Below are 18,630 nucleotides of genomic sequence, written 5' to 3'. Positions count from 1 at the left end.
AGACATCCTGTGGGAAGAGATTTAAGAAAATTGAGGTGGCCTTCAGTGAAGAGAAACAGTAAAGAAGAATGGAAGTATGTGGGTGAAATTGGTAGGTTTCTGCTCTTCACTGTTTGATGTTAATCTTGTTCTTGTCTTCCCACAAAATCTGTAAAGTGTTTGCTTTAAGAAATGATTGTAAAACTGGATTGTTTTAAGGAACGCGGCCAAGTACTGACAATAGCTTCAAGGAAGACTTAGAGGACTTGCTGAGACATCCAAGAGTGGCTGACATGTCTGGGTTTCATCTATCTATCTGGGACTCGTGTTTATTTCCTCTGGCAGTGTGTGTTGGTTCTCTTTTATATAGCATCTGAAGGTTTTACATGTTTGGAATACAGAATGGTCCCTATCCCCCAGAACCCCTCAATATTTTATTTAAGCTACATAATTTTAATTTTGTAGTCATCTTTATCATACACCTCAGCATGCATACTACTAGCCCTTCTGTAGGTAGACTCATACCTGTTTACGAAATGCAGTGTGTTCTGAATGGTAGTGAGTTCTTAACACCTTGCTTGATCTCTACATGTCCTTTTCATAAGATGGTCTGTTCTTATTAGATTCTCCATCACTCCAGTGTGTCTTCAGTGTACTCTTGACTGTTGGGACATTAATTATATTCAACTGAAATTCACTTATGTAACTACTTAGCTCAAACCAGTAACACATATTTGAGAAACTGAACTTTTTGAGTCCAAGTTCTGTATTTTGCATTAATTTAAACATGTGAAGATAGTTTTAGCCCATTTTTGTTGAATTTTTAGATATTTGGAGACAATAGTTTTCCTTTTGTCTTTGTGCCTACTTCATAGTCAATGTGTGAATTCTGTAGCATATAATCCACATGTTGATACTGACTTTTTAATCAATCTTTGAATAGAATTGTCCCACCAGATACAAACCTACCTAAATGAACTAGAAACCAGCCTTGTATTCTTGTATTGAACATAAGAATACCATGGGCATATTGTAACAGTATCACTGAAATTAGACTACTCTAGGCTTCAGATATACTTCATGCCTTTTTTCCTGTATCTAATAGTCTTATCAAAATAGAACTGATCTTTTATAGTGAACCTATGTTACTTTGTCATATTGTGCTTTCTTTTTCTTTTTTTGGGGGTGTGGGTGGGGGGGATGGAGTCTCGCTCTGTCACCAGGCTGGAGTGCAGTGGCGTGATCTTGGCACACTGTGACTTCCACCTCCTGGATTCAAGCGATTCTCCTGCCTCAGCATCCCCAGTAGCTGGGACTACAGGCAGGTGCCACCATGCCCAGCTCATTATTTTACTTTTAGTAGGGACAGGGTTTCACGATGTTGTCCAGGATGGTCTTCATCTCTTGACCTTGTGATCTGCCCGCCTCAGCCTCCCAAAGTGTTGTGATTACATGCCTCAGGCCACTGCACCTGGCTACTTTCTATTTGAGTACTCACATTTTATCTTTTAATGAGTCGCCTTCATAATTGGCAGAAGTTGACTCTAGACTTTACCGAATTTTCTCACTCTTTCAATTTAGGGCATTTGTCCATCTCTGTTTTTCTCTAACATCCTCCATGATTTCCCAAATATCCTTTGATGAGTTTACAAAGATACCAGTCATTGGAGAAGCAAAAACGATGATTTAATAATAGCTGGTTGACATCTCAGAGCATTAGTATACCACTTATTTCTTTACTTGACCTGTTTAATAGCGATGGAGAAGCATCGGGAAAAAAGATATATAAAAAGTTAGAAAATAAACCTATGAGAAAAAAGCTAAAATGGCATTATTTGTCTCCAAAAAAGACAAAGCTCAGACTTTATATGTGAGGATGTATTGTAAAGGCCAGCTGTTTTGCGCGTTCCACCAAGACCAAACTGAAGGAAATTGATTTAAGCCATATTATTCAAGGATTTGTATTGAGTATTAATAGGAGTTTTATGATTCTGAATATTGTTTATTTCTGGAGTGACTTTTTGGTAGAAGTTGTGATTTTTTCCTCCTCTTAAATCTCTAAAAATAACATCAATTTTCATCTCTCAGTAATGTTGTACAGTGTTCCCAAAGGCTAAAAGAGATACTAGTGACCTTTCAAGTCCTTTCTAGCTCAGTGACTTTGTCTTTTCACAGATCTCACCCCATATCTAGAGATCTGTTGCATTAGAGTCACTTTTGTTCTTTCTTTGTTATTTAAAGAGCTGTTAACATTCCATCATGAATCTGCTAATGCAGAGGTGACCCTGCAGTTTAATAAAATATTCTCCATGTAAAAATAAAGATCCACTTTATATGTTTATGTAAAATATAAATACTTTATATGGTATTTCTGTTATTTAAAAAACATGAGCTATTTGATAAATATTATTATTATTATTTTTTGAGACAGAGTTTCGCTCTTGTTACCCACGCTGGAGTGCAATGGCGTGATCTCGGCTCACCGCAACCTCTGCCTCCTGGGTTCAAGCAATTCTCCTGCCTCAGCCTCCCGAGTAGCTGGGACTACAGGCACACGCCACCATGCCCAGCTAATGTTTTTTTTTTTTAGTAGAGACGGTGTTTTACCTTGTTGACCAGGATGGTCTCGATCTCTTGACCTCGTGATCCACCCGCCTTGGTCTCCCAAAGTGCTGGGATTATAGGCGTAAGCCACTGTGCCCGGCCGATAAATATTATTTTTAAAGACAGTGTTTATTTGCAGTTTACCTTCAGAGTTCTGGCAGATATTAATTGAACATGCTATGCATTTATTTTTATTTTTTAATTCAAATACCATAATTTTATGGTTAACATACTCTGTAACTAGAAGTAGTTTTTAGTATAATACTTTCTTTTTTTTTTTTTGAGACAGAATTTTGCTCGTTACCCAAGCTGGAGTGCAATGGCGCCATCTCGGCTCACCGTAACCTCGGCCTCCTGGGTTCAGGCAATTCTCCTGCCTCAGCCTCCTGAGCAGCTGGGACTACAGGCACGCACCACCATGCCCAGCTAATTTTTTGTGTTTTTATATAGAGATGGGATTTCACCATGTTGACCAGGATGGTCTTGATCTGTTGACCTCGTGATCCACCCGCCTCAGCTCCCAAAGTGCTGGGATTACAGGTAGTATAATACTTTTTAAAAATTAGATTATCAAAAGAACAAATGCTATTTGAGAATATATCTCTCAAAATTTCTGATTTGGAAATAAATCATAGATAAAAAATCAAGGTAAGGCCAGGCGTGGTGGCTCATGCCTGTAATCACAGCACTTTGGGAGGTTGAGATGGGTGGATCACAGGGTCAGGAGTTCGAGAACAGCCTGGCCAATATGGTGAAACCCCTTCTCAATTAAAAATACAAAAATTAGCTGGGCATGGTGGTGCACACCTCTAGTCCCAGCTTCTCGGGAAGCTAGGGCAGGAAAATTGCTTGAACCTGGGAGGGGTAGGTTGCAGTGAGCCGAGATCACACCGCTGCACTCCAACCTGGCAACAGAGCGAGACTTCATCTAAAAAAACAAGTAAATATGAATATGTAAAATATTTTAATAGCAGTTACTGCACCATTTAGACAGTATCATCCCATTTGACCTTTGTTACTTTCTCTTCTTTGAGAATTAAAGATAGGGAGGGTAAATTAATATAAAACCTTGGACTCCTGGATTTCAGCTTACAAGTAGAGATTTTGGGCAATTTACTTAATCTTTGTTTGTTAAACCTCAGTTTTACCATTTATAATCTAGCATGGTAATGGCATACTAATTGTTTAGATTGCTGGAAAAATAAATGCAGAATTCTAAGAATAGTGCTTGTCACATAGAGCTATAAAGATTATTATTTTTATACATTAACAACAACAGATTACAGTTTACTAACTGCCTTTCACTAGGCATTGTGCTAAGCAATGAGCATGTAAGGACAAAAATATTCCATTCTTGCATTGGGGAATCTTTCATCCTTGTATTGGAAACATAGATAGAAACAAGTAATTGTGATATGAGTGATCATAGACATGCAATCTTCAAGAAAGTGGAGTTGGATTTGATCATGGGAGAAAACAGAATTTCAAAATTATTTAAAAAAACAGAGGGGGTTACTATTTCTTTAGATTGTTCTCCTGTTAGCAAAATAGATTGATACGTTATTCTTACAAGTAATCACAAAATAGAAATAAACAATTTTCCTTTGCTTGAATTTAAATGATTGTGTTTAGAAGACAGTTGAAATGGAGAGCCTCTCTGTTCAATTTACATACTGATATTTATTCTAAGTTGATTTTAGGATTACTTATAGTGAATTTATAGTCAAATGTTGTTTATTTAACTCTACATGTGATAATTAATTTTTGTCCCTTAAAATGACATGGGTGCTTTGACAATATCTATATTTATATTTTCCGTTTCATTCCCCCACCCCTCACTAATACTGCTGTCATAGAGTGGGGATGACATGTGACAAACGAATCTTCTACATATAATGCTTTATAAAATACATGTGTATATCTGTGGTTCTTAAAAGTGATTTACTCCAGTTTCCCAAACAGGTTCCAGGTGCTCTTCCCTTTTCAGTCTTTAGGTTTAAAGTTGACAAGATGTATAAAGCACTTTTGTCATTTAAGGCTTATTTGGCATGATTAGGGTATATTAGCTAAGATGTCAGACAGCCTGTGAGAGCTGATGAGGTGACTGTCATCATTATAAGTAATAGCCAGTGAGAGTGAGTGGGTTAATGTCTTGCTATTTCCTGGTAGTGAAAAGCAGGTAGTTAGAAACTGAGGTCACCTGAGCAGCGTTGGTGGTTTCATAGACTTCTTAGAATTGGGAAGAAACTTGGAGTTGCCCCTTCAGACTCATAGCTAAGGTAAGAATGACCTTTTTCTGCATTTCTGACTAATGGACATCCAGACTCGAACACTGCACATGCATGCATGGAAGAAAGACAAGAAAGTTTTTCCTTGGAATGCTCAGCATTCTGTAGAATGTAGATATTTGTAGCGTCTGTAGTTTATAGCAGGAGGCATATGCAGTTAGATTCACTTTTTTTATGCTTAAGATGGGGTGGTCAGTGTCCACAAAAGTGAAGATGGAGTCAGCTGTCTGACAGAAGAAAAGGTTTTCCTATTTTGCTTGCCTGGAGTAGTAGCTCCCATCCTGTCAGACCCAATGTCCACTTTTGTAATATAATTTTGATGTCCCCTGTAATATTCTGCAACATTTGTAGATTATAGTAACCTATTTTTACATATTTACTAAAAGCTAGTATAATATACCCAACTGCAATATATTAGAGAAATAAAAGTGATTTATACCATGTTTTTCAGTATGTAAATGCTGAGCCACAACTGTAAGTCTTTATAAAAGTTGGATACTTATTTCCATATACAGAATCGTTTATAGTTTACTGTACATGCAAATGGAAATAGATGTGCCCTTGAGAATATGACTTGCAGAAATGGTGTTCAACTTTACTGAAATTTCCAAATGACAAGGATTACAGTCGTCTCTCTTTTATGCAGTAGTTGCATTGCTGGAAAAAGTCAAAACATGTTAAAATCAGGCAAAAAAGTCTTTGTACTTATGTGGGAAATTGAGCTAGGTTGTAGAATCAGATATTATAAAGTTTTGTTTTGTTTTTTTCACCAACAGAATACAGGTTATTGGAAAATTGTGCAGGACATGGGAACTATTGATGAGATTTTTCTGTATATCACAGTAGTATACCCAGCCACACCAATGACCAAAAATGCTCCCACAAATTCCCCTTGAACTGTTCTATAGTAGCACCATCCTTTTGAGTGTCATTGCCCTTAGCCGACTCCATGAGAACTTCAGCCTGCAAGTTGAAGCCCTAGGAACTGCCTCAGACTAGAGAATATACAAGAAAAACTGCATTTGACAGGTGCTCTAAAAATCTCTAGTCATGTACTACTCCCCGCCTTTTTTTTTTTTTAACCAATTTGCTAGGTTTTTAAAAGATTACTGTGAAATTTATTAGAAATAGGCCCCCCATGCATACAAAGGGCCATAACTAGAACATCAGATTCACTTAAAAATTCTGACAAAATATACATAATATGCACCATTTAAATTATTTTTAAGTGTACGATTCAGTGGCATTAACTACAGTCACATTGTTATTCAGCCATCACCAGTGTTCATCTCTGGAACTTCTTCATCATCCCAAATCAAAACTCTGTACCAATTAAATAAGAAATCCTCATTGTTTCAGTCCCAGTTTCTGACAACCACTATTCTACCTTTCTAAAAATTTACCCTACTGGTTTGTTTTATTACAGGTTTTTTTTTTTTTTGATGATGTGAGATTGACTTTTATCTTATAAGACCTATATATCATTTTCTGTTTCTCAAATGTTGCTTGTTCTGTTCCTTAAATGTAAATAATAAGATTCTTATTACTCTCTTTCTGCACTTCTGTCCCTGATTCTTTTGATTTTGTCATAATCTATGATTTTCCTCTTTAAAATGTTCTTAGACTTAAAATAAGGAGGAGAACCATGCCTTGCGAGATGACAGTTGTACTTAGATTCCATATTCTACACATGGCTTTTGTGGTAGTTTTCCATCCACTTGCCCCTGTTCTCTTTAATGAAGTTCTGTCACGACTGTTAAAAGGCCTAAAACCTTTTAACATTTGCAAGTTGGAGTCTTACAGGCTAAAATTTCCTCCTGAAGGAATCTTTTTCTATTTTTTATCATTTTAAAGTAATCGACATGTATCATTCTCTCATATCAAACACCACCCCATCTGTTAGGTAAAATCTTCAGACATCTGTTTTATATAAAATCACTAGTCTTTCAGCAAATTGTGTATTCAGAAATGCTATACAGTAGAAGAGGAGGTAGAGTGTAGATTCCATTTAGGAACAGTTTGCTCTTAGCAAGTAACTAGGTGTTAGTCATTATTTCAGAATGACTTCATGGGAGAGAAGTCAGTGAAAGTGTCTATAATCAGGTTTTTAAATATTATTCCCAAATTTTCTTTTGACTGTTGATTACCAAATTTTAATATTAAAGACAGTTTTACTGAGAGATAATTCACAAAAATTATTTAAAGTATAATATATATTTCCATAATTTTTAAGTATATGCATAATGTTGTACAGCTATTACCATAATCAATTTTGGAATATTTGTATTACTACCAAAAAGTTTCATGACCTTTAGTAGTCACTTTTCATTTCCCCCAAAATCCACACCCTTACTCAACTACTGGTCTACTTTCTGTCTCTAGATTTGACATATATGGACATTTCATATAAATGGAATCGTATAATATGATCTTTGGCTTCTTTCACTGAACGTAATAATGTTCATAAGGTTCTTCTGTTTTGTCACATATATCAGTACTTCGTTCTTTTTATAGCTGAATAATTCCTTTGTAATTTTGTTTATCTCTTCATCAGTTGATGGACAGTTGTCTTGTTTCCACCATTTTGCTTTTATGAAGAATGCTGCTATAAACATTCATGTATAACTTTTTGCATGTGAGTATATTTTATTTTTCTGGTGTATATATGTAGGATTGAGTGTTTAACTTTTTAAATAAATGTCAGAGTGTTTTCCAAAGTGGCCGTACCATTTACGTTCTTATCAGCAGTGTATGAAGATTCCATAATTCTTCCACATTTCACCAATACCTGTATTGTTTAACTTTTCTATTATGGTCATCTTAGTGAGTGTGAGGTAGTACCTTTATTGTGGTTTTGATTTGCATTTCCCTATGAATAATGTTTTTGAACATCTTTTCATGTTTATTAACCTCTATTAACTCTGAAAACTTAAGTGTATGAAATTCCTAATGAAAGCCATATTAGTCTGTTCTTGCACTGCTATCAAGAAATTCCTGAGACTGGGTAGTTTATAAAGAAAAGAGTTTTTTTTAAAAATTGCATTTTAAGTTTTGAGGTACATGTGAAGAACATGCAAGATAGTTGCATAGGCACACACGTGGCAGTGTGATTTGCTGCCTTCCTCCCCATCACCTATATCTGGGATTTCTCCCCATACTATCTCTCCCCAACTCCCCACCCACTGCTGTCCCTCCCCTATTTCCCTCCAACAGACCCCAGTGTGTAGTGTTTCCCTCCCTGTGTCCATGTGTTCTCATTGTTCAACACCCACCTATGAGTGAGAACATGCGGTGTTTGATTTTCTGCTCTTGTGTCAGTTTGCTGAGAATGATGATCTCCAGGTTCATCCATGTCCCTACAAAGGACACGAGCTCATCATATTTGATGGCTGCATAATATTCCATGGTGTATATGTGCCACATTTTCCCTGTCCAGTCTATCATCGATGGGCATTTGGGTTGGTTCCAGGTCTTTGCTAATGTAAACTGTGCTGCAGTGAACATTCGTGTGCATGTGTCCTTATAGTAAAACGATTTATAATCCTTTGGATATATACCCAGTAATGGGATTGCTGGGTCAAATGGAATAAGAAAAGAGTTTTAACTGGCTCGCAGATCTGCAGGCTGTACAAGAAGCATGGCTGGGGAGGCCTCAGGAAACTTTCAGTTGTGGTAGAATGTGAAGGGGAAGGAGGCACATCCTACATGACTGGAGCAGGAGGAACAGAGAGTGGAGGAGGTGCCTATGTGCTTATAAGCACCCACATCTCAGATAACTCAATATCACCAGAACAGCCCCAAAGGGGAAATCTACCACCATGATACAGTCACCTTCCATCAGCTCCCCTTCTGATATTAGGGATTACAATTTGTCATGAGATTTGGGTGGGGACAGAGACCCAAACCATATCAGAAGCTCTAACCTGGCAGTTAGATCCATTGATGAGGATGGATCAAAGGGACATACCGTATTTTCATTAATTCTAAGATAAGCATTTTTCACATTTGACATCACTAAAATCAGTGCATTTTACACTAAATATATTGTGCCTTTGGTAAAGACAGTTTGGAAAAAGAAAATTCATTGACAGTTAAGAGATTTATTACTCCTCGTTCTGTAGTCCTAGAGCAACTGATTCAACTAGAAACTAAAGTATATTGTTAAATTAGGACCAAATAGTTTCTACTCTTACAGTTCATCAGATTAAAGTTATAGTGTGAAATCTCTTTACCCCCATAAGCCTTTTCTGATTAGTATTTACTTGCCAACTTATTTGATGTATTATTTATCCTCATTAAAAAATAATTCCCTATTTCCTTGTAAAAATTTATTAATTAAAAATTTATTAAATTATTAATCTTAGCTCTACTTCACACACATTGACACACAGAGACCCAAAGTTTAGTTCTTCTTTATAAACTTTAGGTCTCTGTGTGTCAATGTGCGTGAAGTAGAGCAGGGATTTAGTGAAAGCTACACCATTTATCATTGTTAGACGCTTGCTTGTCTGGCAAAGCCAGCTGACGCAGAAAAATATTGAAGGTTTTTCTTGTATTGATCTCCACTGGACTTTGACCCTTCCAGAAACTGGCTATGGCCAGAATGTATGAACTCAGTGTCATCTTTTATTATTGATGCTTATTTTAATTTACATCTTGATGTGAAATGGCATCTGGTGAAACTATGTGCTTCCTATAGTATTACTGAAAACTAAGGTGCAGGGGGCAACAATTCCATTGACAGATGATGTAGTTTTATAGATTCTGGCATCAGATTATTAGGTTATATCTTTTCCAGAACCAAATTTGCTTCTGTATAACTTCTGTTTTTGATCTTAAGTTTCAGTATCTTGATTACATAGTATAACTTCTCTTAAATATGAGGGCTCTTCAGTTGTTTATCAGACATCTTATTTTCACTAGTCTATTTTCCTTCTAAGCATTCCTTCCTCCCTCCGCTTTTCTTCAAATGAAATAGATTGTTTTGTAAACCACATTTCTGTATATAATCCTATTTGTGTGTCCCTCTGGAAAAATGTCTTTAAAAATGGTATTTGAAAAGCTAGTGGTCCAATGAGGTATACTAGGGCTGTAGTTCTTGTACTTTTAGGATTAAATGAACTGGTACACAGTTTATTTGTATCAGCTTTTCTGTAATCTTTTACTGTCATATTCTTGTAATCTGATTGAGCTTTCTAGAATCAGGACCCACCTCGTATTTAACTTTGACTAGATTGCCTAACATTGTCATGGCTATGTGGATTAAATAGATAATTTTGAAAGATTTCTATGGCTAGAAAATAGTTGGAGGTTTGTAAAAAGAAATGAGGCTGAAAGGCCTTTGGATCCAGTCCTGGAAATGCCTGGAATGCCATGCTAAGAAGTTTGCATTTAAGAGTTGTTACAGGCCAGGTGCGGTGGCTCACGCCTGTAATCGCAGCACTTTGGGAGGCTGAGGCGGATGGATCATGAAGTCAAGGGATCGAGACCATCCTGGTCAACATGGTAAAACCCCGTCTCTACTAAAAATACAAAAATTAGCTGGGCATGGTGGCGCGTGCCTGTAATCCCAGATACTCAGGAGGCTGAGGCAGGAGAATTACCTGAACCCAGGAGGCGGAGGTTGCGGTGAGCCAAGATTGCGCCATTGCACTCCAGCCTGGGTAACAAGCGCGAAACTCTGTCTCAAAAAAAAAAAAAAAAAAAAAATTACAGATTTAAACATTTTAGAAAAATAGTTCTGTAAGGAGTATGCAATTTTGGAGATAAAGGTAGTTAAGTTTTGAATATGTAAATATGCAGAAGGAAGTTTCCTCTGTCTGATGGTATCAGATTTTGTCCGTCAGACCAACCTGTCTTAAGGGGAACTTCTAAAAAACAAATTGCAACCATACCTTGCATATTTATTTTAGTCAAAAACATACACTTTTATTCAGGAATCTTCTGATGTAGAGTCATGACCTTTTTTTTCCTTGAAGTATTGTTCAGTTATCTTTTTCACATAACCAAAATGGACCCTTTATTTCCAGTTACTGTTTCTTTCAAGTGAGAATTTAAAGATACCTGAAGAATCCTTCCAGATTGTAAAATTCTTTTTCTTCCTGACTTAACAATTGTCTCACCTTTACCTGTTCAGCAGCATTTTTTAGCAGCTTACCTTACTTATTTTCTTTCCATGACATCTAGTTTTCAGGAGGAAAACCAAAACAAAAATTGTAAATGTTTTATCTTGCTTGTTTATTTGCATGTTAAAAGTTTTTTAAAACTTAAAGATGAAACAGAGGTTAGAGGAAAGGAAGGATTAGGTTTATGGAGTGTGACAGAGACTGACAGTTATTCCCCAATATCTAGTATCTTTCAGTATCTGTTTTCTGGGCACATGGCCACAGTGACTATATTTCCCAGCATTACTTCAAGGAAAATGAGGCCAGAAGACAAGCTTCTGGCTATGGGGATGTGAGTGGAAGTGACACCATGATGGGTACCATTTTTGGGTTGTGCCCTTAAGGTGAAAGCGCACTTCCTCCACTTCCCCTACTTATTTTCTACCCCCTGCTGACTGCAGGGTTCACGTACAGGTGGGATCATGGACATGTATCTTATATCTGAGATGGAAGCCATGTCATGCAGATGGCAGCGCTAGAGTATAATGTCTTTTATATATTGTCTAAATATACTTTTAAACTATGCTTAACCTGTTGCTTATGTATAATAAGATTACAGTAATGGTTTTGAACTATAGCTTAGATGTCAAGTAAAAAAAAATTATTTTACCTTATTCTGTACACAGCCTACCTCCTGCTGAGCCGCTATATTCTGATAAGTACAGAAAAACTACAGAATGCCCCAAAATTGCAAAATGCTTGAGCCTTAGTCCTGTCTGATAATTTAAAGAGTCCATTTATGTAGTGTTCAGATAAAAATGTTTCATCACTTGCCATGCTCCACTCCTGCTCTGCTCCCTAATTGGTGTGGGGGACAGCAGGTGGGTGGGAAGGGAGGGAAGAGTGGCTTAATGAAGCAGGAACTGTCTGATCCCATAGATATGATGTTCTCTGTCTCCCTGGTCTCATAGGTGATGGCTTCCACCTAGGTATTCCTGGCATCACAATTGAAATCTTTGGTGCAGTAACTCATGGCTTCCTTAAAGCTTGCTTGCTTAAAGCTTACCTGCTTGAGCTCCCTCTAAGGACAGTCCTCAGTCTTTCACTAAGTCTTAGTTGTCTCTCTTACTGCTGTATTGGTCCATGTAGCATCCTAGTGTCTGTCAACTCAGTTACCACACTCTCTGAAAAGTGGAGGTGCCTTGGTTGTGAAAAGTCAACCCCAGAGGCTCTCCTGCCCAGATGTGGTATGGTCATTTTTAGGGCACATGTTGATAAGGGGCTCAACTTGGGAGAAAGTGTGGGGAAGGAATTGAGGTAGGGGTTATCAAGAAACTTTTGAGTGTTAGAAGTAATTTGCTTTGACTGGGATGTGAGATTTATGTATATGAGTGATGAGATGAGAAGATGGGTAGATGTAAAGGAAATTAAAGAAGATGATTTTATTCATCTTTAACCATAGAGATACAATTTTTCCTAAATAAATTGCATAATTTTGATTTAGTGTAAAAATGTGGAAATTACAGAAATATTCAAGAAGTAAAATCACATTACTTCGATATAAACACTTTTTTTTCTCTCAGAGATCATTGTTCTGAGTTTTAATTTTTTTATTTTTTAAAAAACACTTCTTCAGTATATTTCTTCTCATGTACTTGTCTTGTATGAATAAACATATGTCTTTATATATAGCTCTAAAATACACTATATATACTTATTTCCCTCTATGAAATTGTTTTTGTATCTTTTGCTGTTACTGTTTTTCAGAATATTGGTATTCTTGTCAATTAGTGTTCATTGCGTTTTAAAGAAAACTATAGTTTGATACTCATTAATTATGAATATTTTTTTCGTGTTCTGTAGTTTCCCTTTCCATTTATGATGTTAATTTTTTTTCAAGTAGGTTTTGGGGCTTTTTATTTTATGTATTAGGTCTACATGTTTATATATTTGTTTGTATATTCAAATCTAGCTTGCTTTTAAAAAATTTGTCAGTGCAAATTTTTCAGGCTCTTGCATCACATAAACTAAACCTGACTATGGCTTAAAAAAGGCAGATGTTTATTTCTCCCATGTCACAAGTCTAAAGTTAAATAGTCCTGAGGCACTCTACCCCATGTGGTCATTCAGGGATCCAAGTACTAGTAGTCAGTCATTGATTCTTCACCACTGTGCACCTGTAATAAAAGAAGAAGCTAAAGAAGCAAAAAGTATTATTTTCATTAAACCTTGAGTCATAAAAATACACCTCTTTAATATTCCATGTGACCAAATGGAAAATACATTTACAGTACTTCTGTATACCAAAGCCTGATGGTTGGTTATTGTGAGGGAAAACAGTTGTATGAGTGTTTGAGTTGTGAACTGAACTAGTTCTTTTCTTGGAAAACCATTTTTAATTGATAGACAAACTACAGTTAGTCCAACTTGGGATTTCGCTGAGTTAGTCATTCACTTCAAGGAAAATAGCTGTGACAGTGTTTGTTGTCAGCAATAAAATTTGAACTTTCAAGCCAAATAAAATTTTAAAAATAAAAGTATTTAAAAACTTATTCTTGCTACTGGTATCTTGATGTGTTTACAAGACTGAAATCCTTTTCTGATGAGATTATGGGTAATTCTGAAAAGGAAATTTAAAAATATATGCTTGTATATTTATGTGTGTGTATATATATGTACAAAAATAATGAAATGTGTCCTGCAAAACTTAGTGAACTGATTTCTAAGTCAAATATGGGCAAAAGATTCATCCAAGTACAAGATAGACTGATGGAGCTAATGTACAGGCATACCTTGTTTCATTGTTCTTCTCTTGATATTAATTTGCAGATAATTGCCTTTTTTAATTAACTAATTTATTTTTTAAAAAATTGAAGGTTTGTGGCAACCCTGCATCCAGCAAGTCTGTCAACATCATTTTTCTAATATATGTGGTCATTTGTATCTCTGTGTCACATTTTGGTAGTTCTCACAATATCTCAAATGTCACACGCCTCTAAGTTTAAGTCAAAAGCTAGAAATGATTAAGCTTAGTGAGGAAGGCATGTCCAAAGATGAGATAGGCTGAATGCTAGTCCTCTTACACCAAACATTTAGCCAAGTTTTAAAGGAAAAGTTCTTGGAGGAAATTAAAAGGGCTACTGCAGTGAACACACAAATGATAAAGTGAAACAGCCTTATTGCTGTTTCGGAGAAAGTTTTAGTGGTCTGGATAGAAGATCAAACTAGGCACAATATTCCCTTAAGCCAAAGCCTAGGCCAGAGCAAGGCCCTAATTCTTCAGTTCTGTGAAGGTTGAGAGAAGTGAAGAAGCTGCAGAAGAAAAGTTGGAAGCCATTATAGCAGAGGTTGGTTCATGAGGTTGAAGGAAAGAAGCCAACTCCGTAAGATAAAAGTGCAAGGTAAAGCAGCAAGTGCTGACGTAGAAGCTGTAGCAGGTTATCTGGAAGATATAGCTAAGATCATTGATGAAGATGTCTATGCTGAACAACAGATTTTCAATGTAGTCAAAACAGCCTACTATTTGAAGAAAATCCCGTCTAAGACATTCACAGCTAGAGAAAAGTCTCTAGCCTTTCTCTCAGAAAAGACACTGAAAAGTCAGTGTCTGGCTTTAGAGCTACAAAGGACAAGCTTATTCTCTTTTCAGGGGCTAATGCAGGTGGTGACTGTCGAAGTCAGTGCTCATTTAGCATTCTAAATATCATAGGGCCCTTAAGAATTATAATAAATCTTGGGTAGGCACAGTGACTCATGCCTGTGTTGCCAGAAATTTGGGAGGCTGAGGCAGGCAGATCACCTGAGGTCAGGAGTTTGAGACCAGCCTGGCCAATGTGGTGAAACACTATCCCTACTAAAAATACAAAAATTAGCTGTGTGGTGGCATACACCTGTAATCCCAGCTACTCAGGAGGCTGAGGCAGGAGAATCACTTGAACCCAGGAGGCTGAGGCTGCAGTGAGCTAAGATCACACCACTGCACCCCAGCCTGGGTGACAAAGGGAAACTCTGTCTCAAAAAAAAAAAAAATACTAAGTCTACTATGTCTGTGCTGTTAATAGAAGAACAAAAGCATGGATGACAGCACATCTTTTTAGAGCATGGTTTTCCTAGTATCTTAAGCACAGTGTTGAGACCTTACTGCTCAGATATAAAGATTCTTTTCAATATATTACTGCTCATTTACAATGCACCACATTATCTAAGAGCACTGATGGAGATGTACAGGAAATTATTGTTGCTGTTGCTGTTTTTAGGGACCAGGTCTTGCTCTGTTACCAGGACAGAGTGCTGTGGCATGGTTATAGTTAACCTCAGCCTTGAACTCCTGAGCTCAGGTGATTCTTCCTCCTCAGCCTCCCAAGCAGCTAGGACCACAAATGCCTGGCCAGTGTTTTTTATTGTTATTTTTTAGTAGAGTTGGGTGTCTTATTATGTTAGTCCAGGTTGGTCTTGAACTCATGGCCTCGAGCTATTCTCCTGCCTTGGCTTCCCAAGGGGATTATAGGTGTGAGCCACTGTGCCCAGCCTAATGTTTTTATCCCTTCTAACACAGAATTTGTTCTGCAGCTAATGATCAAGAAGTAATTTCAACTTTCATGTATTATTATGTAAGAAACACATTTTGTGAGGCTATAGCTGCCATTAGGTGCTGATTCCTTTAATAGATCTGGGTAAATTGAAAAGCTTATGAACAGGATTAATCATTCAAATGTTTTCATGCCATGAAAAACATTTGTAATTCATGAGAAGAGACCAGAATATTAACATTAACAGGAATTTGAAAGAATATCTGGGTTCATTCTAACTCTCATGGATGACTGAGGGGTTTAGGACTCTGGCAGAGGAAGGAGCTGCAGTTGTGGTGGAAATAACAAAAGAATTAGAATTAGAAGTGGAGTCTGAAGATGTGAACGATTTGCTGCAGTCTTATGATAAAACTTTAAGGAAGGAGAGTTGCTTCTCATGGATCAACAAAGAAAATGGTTTCTTGAGATGGAGTCTTTTCCTGGTGAAGATGCTATGAACATTGTTGAAATGACATCAAAGGATTTAGAATCTTACATAAACAGTTGATAAAGGAGTGGCAGGGTTTTAGAGGTTTGGATCCAATTTTGAAAGAAGTTCAGCTGCTGTGGGTAAAGTGTTATTCAAAGAGCATCACATGCTGCAGAAAAATCTTTCTTGTAATGCAGCAGACTTCGTTACATTATTTTAAGAAATTGACATAGCCACCTCAACTTTCACCGACACTAGCCTGATCAGTTGGCAGCCATCACCATGGAGGCAGGACCCTTCTACAGCAGAAGCTCATGACTCACTGAAGGCTCAAATGATTGTTAACATGTTTTAGCAATAATGTATTTTTTATTAAAGTATGTACACTTTTTAGACATCATGCTATTGCACAGTTAATACAGACCATGGTAGAGTGTGAACCTAATTTTTATATGCACTGGGAAACCAAAAAATTCATGTGAATTGATTTATTGTAATATTCTCTTTACTGCAGTGGTTTTGAATAGAACCTATAATATCTCTGAGGTATGCCCGTACAAAAATAGGAAAACTTCATAGAAATGGTTTCAGATTCTACACTGTAATCAAACTTAAGAAGTTACTCCTTCTTAAATTATGGCATAGAGTAAGACTATCCATAATTATATTTAAATGCTGTTGAATGCTCTTCCCTTTTCTAACTAAATTATGTGAAAATAGATTTTCTTCATAGATTTCAAGCAAAGTATAATATATTACAATATATTAAATGCAGAAGTTAATATGAGAATCCAGCTGCCTTTTAATGTGCTATTTGCAGAAATGCAAAACAGTGCTACTTGTCTTACTATTTTGGGGAGGGATGGGAAAATAGAATGATTTCATTTAAATTGTGTATCTGTTTTTAATAACTAGCAACTTAATGACTATGTATGATCATTAATCAAGAAAAAAAGGAGGTGACCTTTATTTTCTTTTTCTTCCTTATTGGCTCTCAATCTTTAGCATGAATCGGAATCACTTGGCGGGATTGTTAAAACACAGATTACTGGACCACTTACCTCCAGAGTTTCTGATTCAGTAAATGCTGGATGGGGCCTGAGATGTCTATTTCTAACAAAATTCCCAGATGATACAAATACTGCTATCATAGCTTCAGAGCCACTGTTCTACTTACTACTTTGGTTCATTAGGCAGACTTGTTTTACCTGCCATTTGGGAAGGAAAAAACAATACTAGAATTTTAAATAGACATGTAGTTCAGGTATAAAGATGCTGAAAGCGTAGTGTCCTTAGTTGCCAGAAATTTGAGAATTAATGAAAAATTAAGCAGAACACTTTGTCAGGAATTATTCAGTGTCTAAGACTTTTCTCTACATACAAGCTAACAATTTACTATACCACTATTTCATAGATGCTGTGAAAAGACATGAAATTCCTGGTTTAGAGACAAATAAATAACTTTAATAGAGCATTATGCCAGAGAATCAGCTTTGGTGGTGATTTACCAAGCCAGCCCATAAGGGCAACATGAACAGTGCCAGGTGATAGGTGCACAAGCAATGGGTTGTATTACAGTAGAGGAACCGTGGCCTTAGGGATTGCAGTTTTTAAAAAATACGTCAGTCTGTCTGTCCTTTGTCTCAAAGGATGCAATACCTTTTTTATACTGGACAGTAAACCTGTGTTCTGCTGCAGAGGGATACTGGACAGTAAACCTATGTTCTGCTGCAGAGGGATACAATATCTGTATCTTGTTGTCTCTACAAATATTTTTGAAAAGATAGGAATAGTTCCCCCATAACTCTGCTCACAAATGTGAGAGAGGCCAATGGAGAATTGTAGCTTGGCATAAGAAATGTTGAAAAAGTTTGTATATGTTAATTATTTGCCAGTCCTTAATAGAAAACAGCTGAGCAAAAACATGAGAGCAATTAGATTTGAGCTTTAGACAAAGTGTAGTGTATGATTTCCTGATGAAGAAAAATACCCTCCTCTTGTATGGTTCTAAATTATTTTCATACATGTGTATGTATAATTGTCATAGGAAGTAAAATTTCTTACCCTTATAGGTCTTACATGAACTATAAAGCATTCTTATGAAGTGTGTGCATGTGTGTGTAAAGTTTAAATGTGAAATTAGTATGAGAAATAATGGGATGTTAGCCACAATAAATTGCACTTGCAATATAATTCTTTTGATTTAGCATACCTCTTCTGCAATGGGCTGTATAATGACAAATTTTCCCACATCTTTTTCTACCTAAAATTCTGTAACTTTCTTTTGTGCCACATACAGTGTTTGTTTATTTGCACTTGGTGCAAATGTATCATTAACCTCCTTTGTTTTTCACTCATTAGCTCAAGATGATTAAAGTATGAGTACTTGGTAGAGGGGCTGTCCAAACTCTTTGGGTTGATGTGACAGAAAGCAACCTCATACCTGGCTCTCATAGCTGGGAAATCAAGGTTGATTTGTCTGCAGTTATCACTAGAGCTCAGGTTTCCTACTTTGCTCAGGTCAGTCCAGTTGAGCTGTGTCTACTTTAACTCTCAAAAGTTCCTACTTGGAAGATAGATTATATGTTCTCCCTGACTGTGGCTTCATTTAATGGTTGAAACAGTACAATAAGGCTTCTCATGTCCTGGTCTTCATT

General features: G+C 36.6%; 1 protein-coding gene across 4 annotated transcripts in view; it reads left to right on the top strand.

The window, feature by feature from the left end:
• The window catches only part of GNAI1 (G protein subunit alpha i1), an 85,630-nt gene that overhangs the window by 27,979 nt on the left and 39,021 nt on the right, over window positions 1–18,630 (top strand). The window lies entirely within an intron of this gene.

Source organism: Callithrix jacchus, chromosome 11, assembly GCF_049354715.1.
Source record: "Callithrix jacchus isolate 240 chromosome 11, calJac240_pri, whole genome shotgun sequence".
In the NCBI taxonomy this organism is placed as follows: domain Eukaryota; kingdom Metazoa; phylum Chordata; class Mammalia; order Primates; family Cebidae; genus Callithrix; species Callithrix jacchus.
The sequence above is the reverse complement of the archived record's forward strand: the minus strand, read 5'-3'. Positions and strand labels throughout refer to the sequence as shown.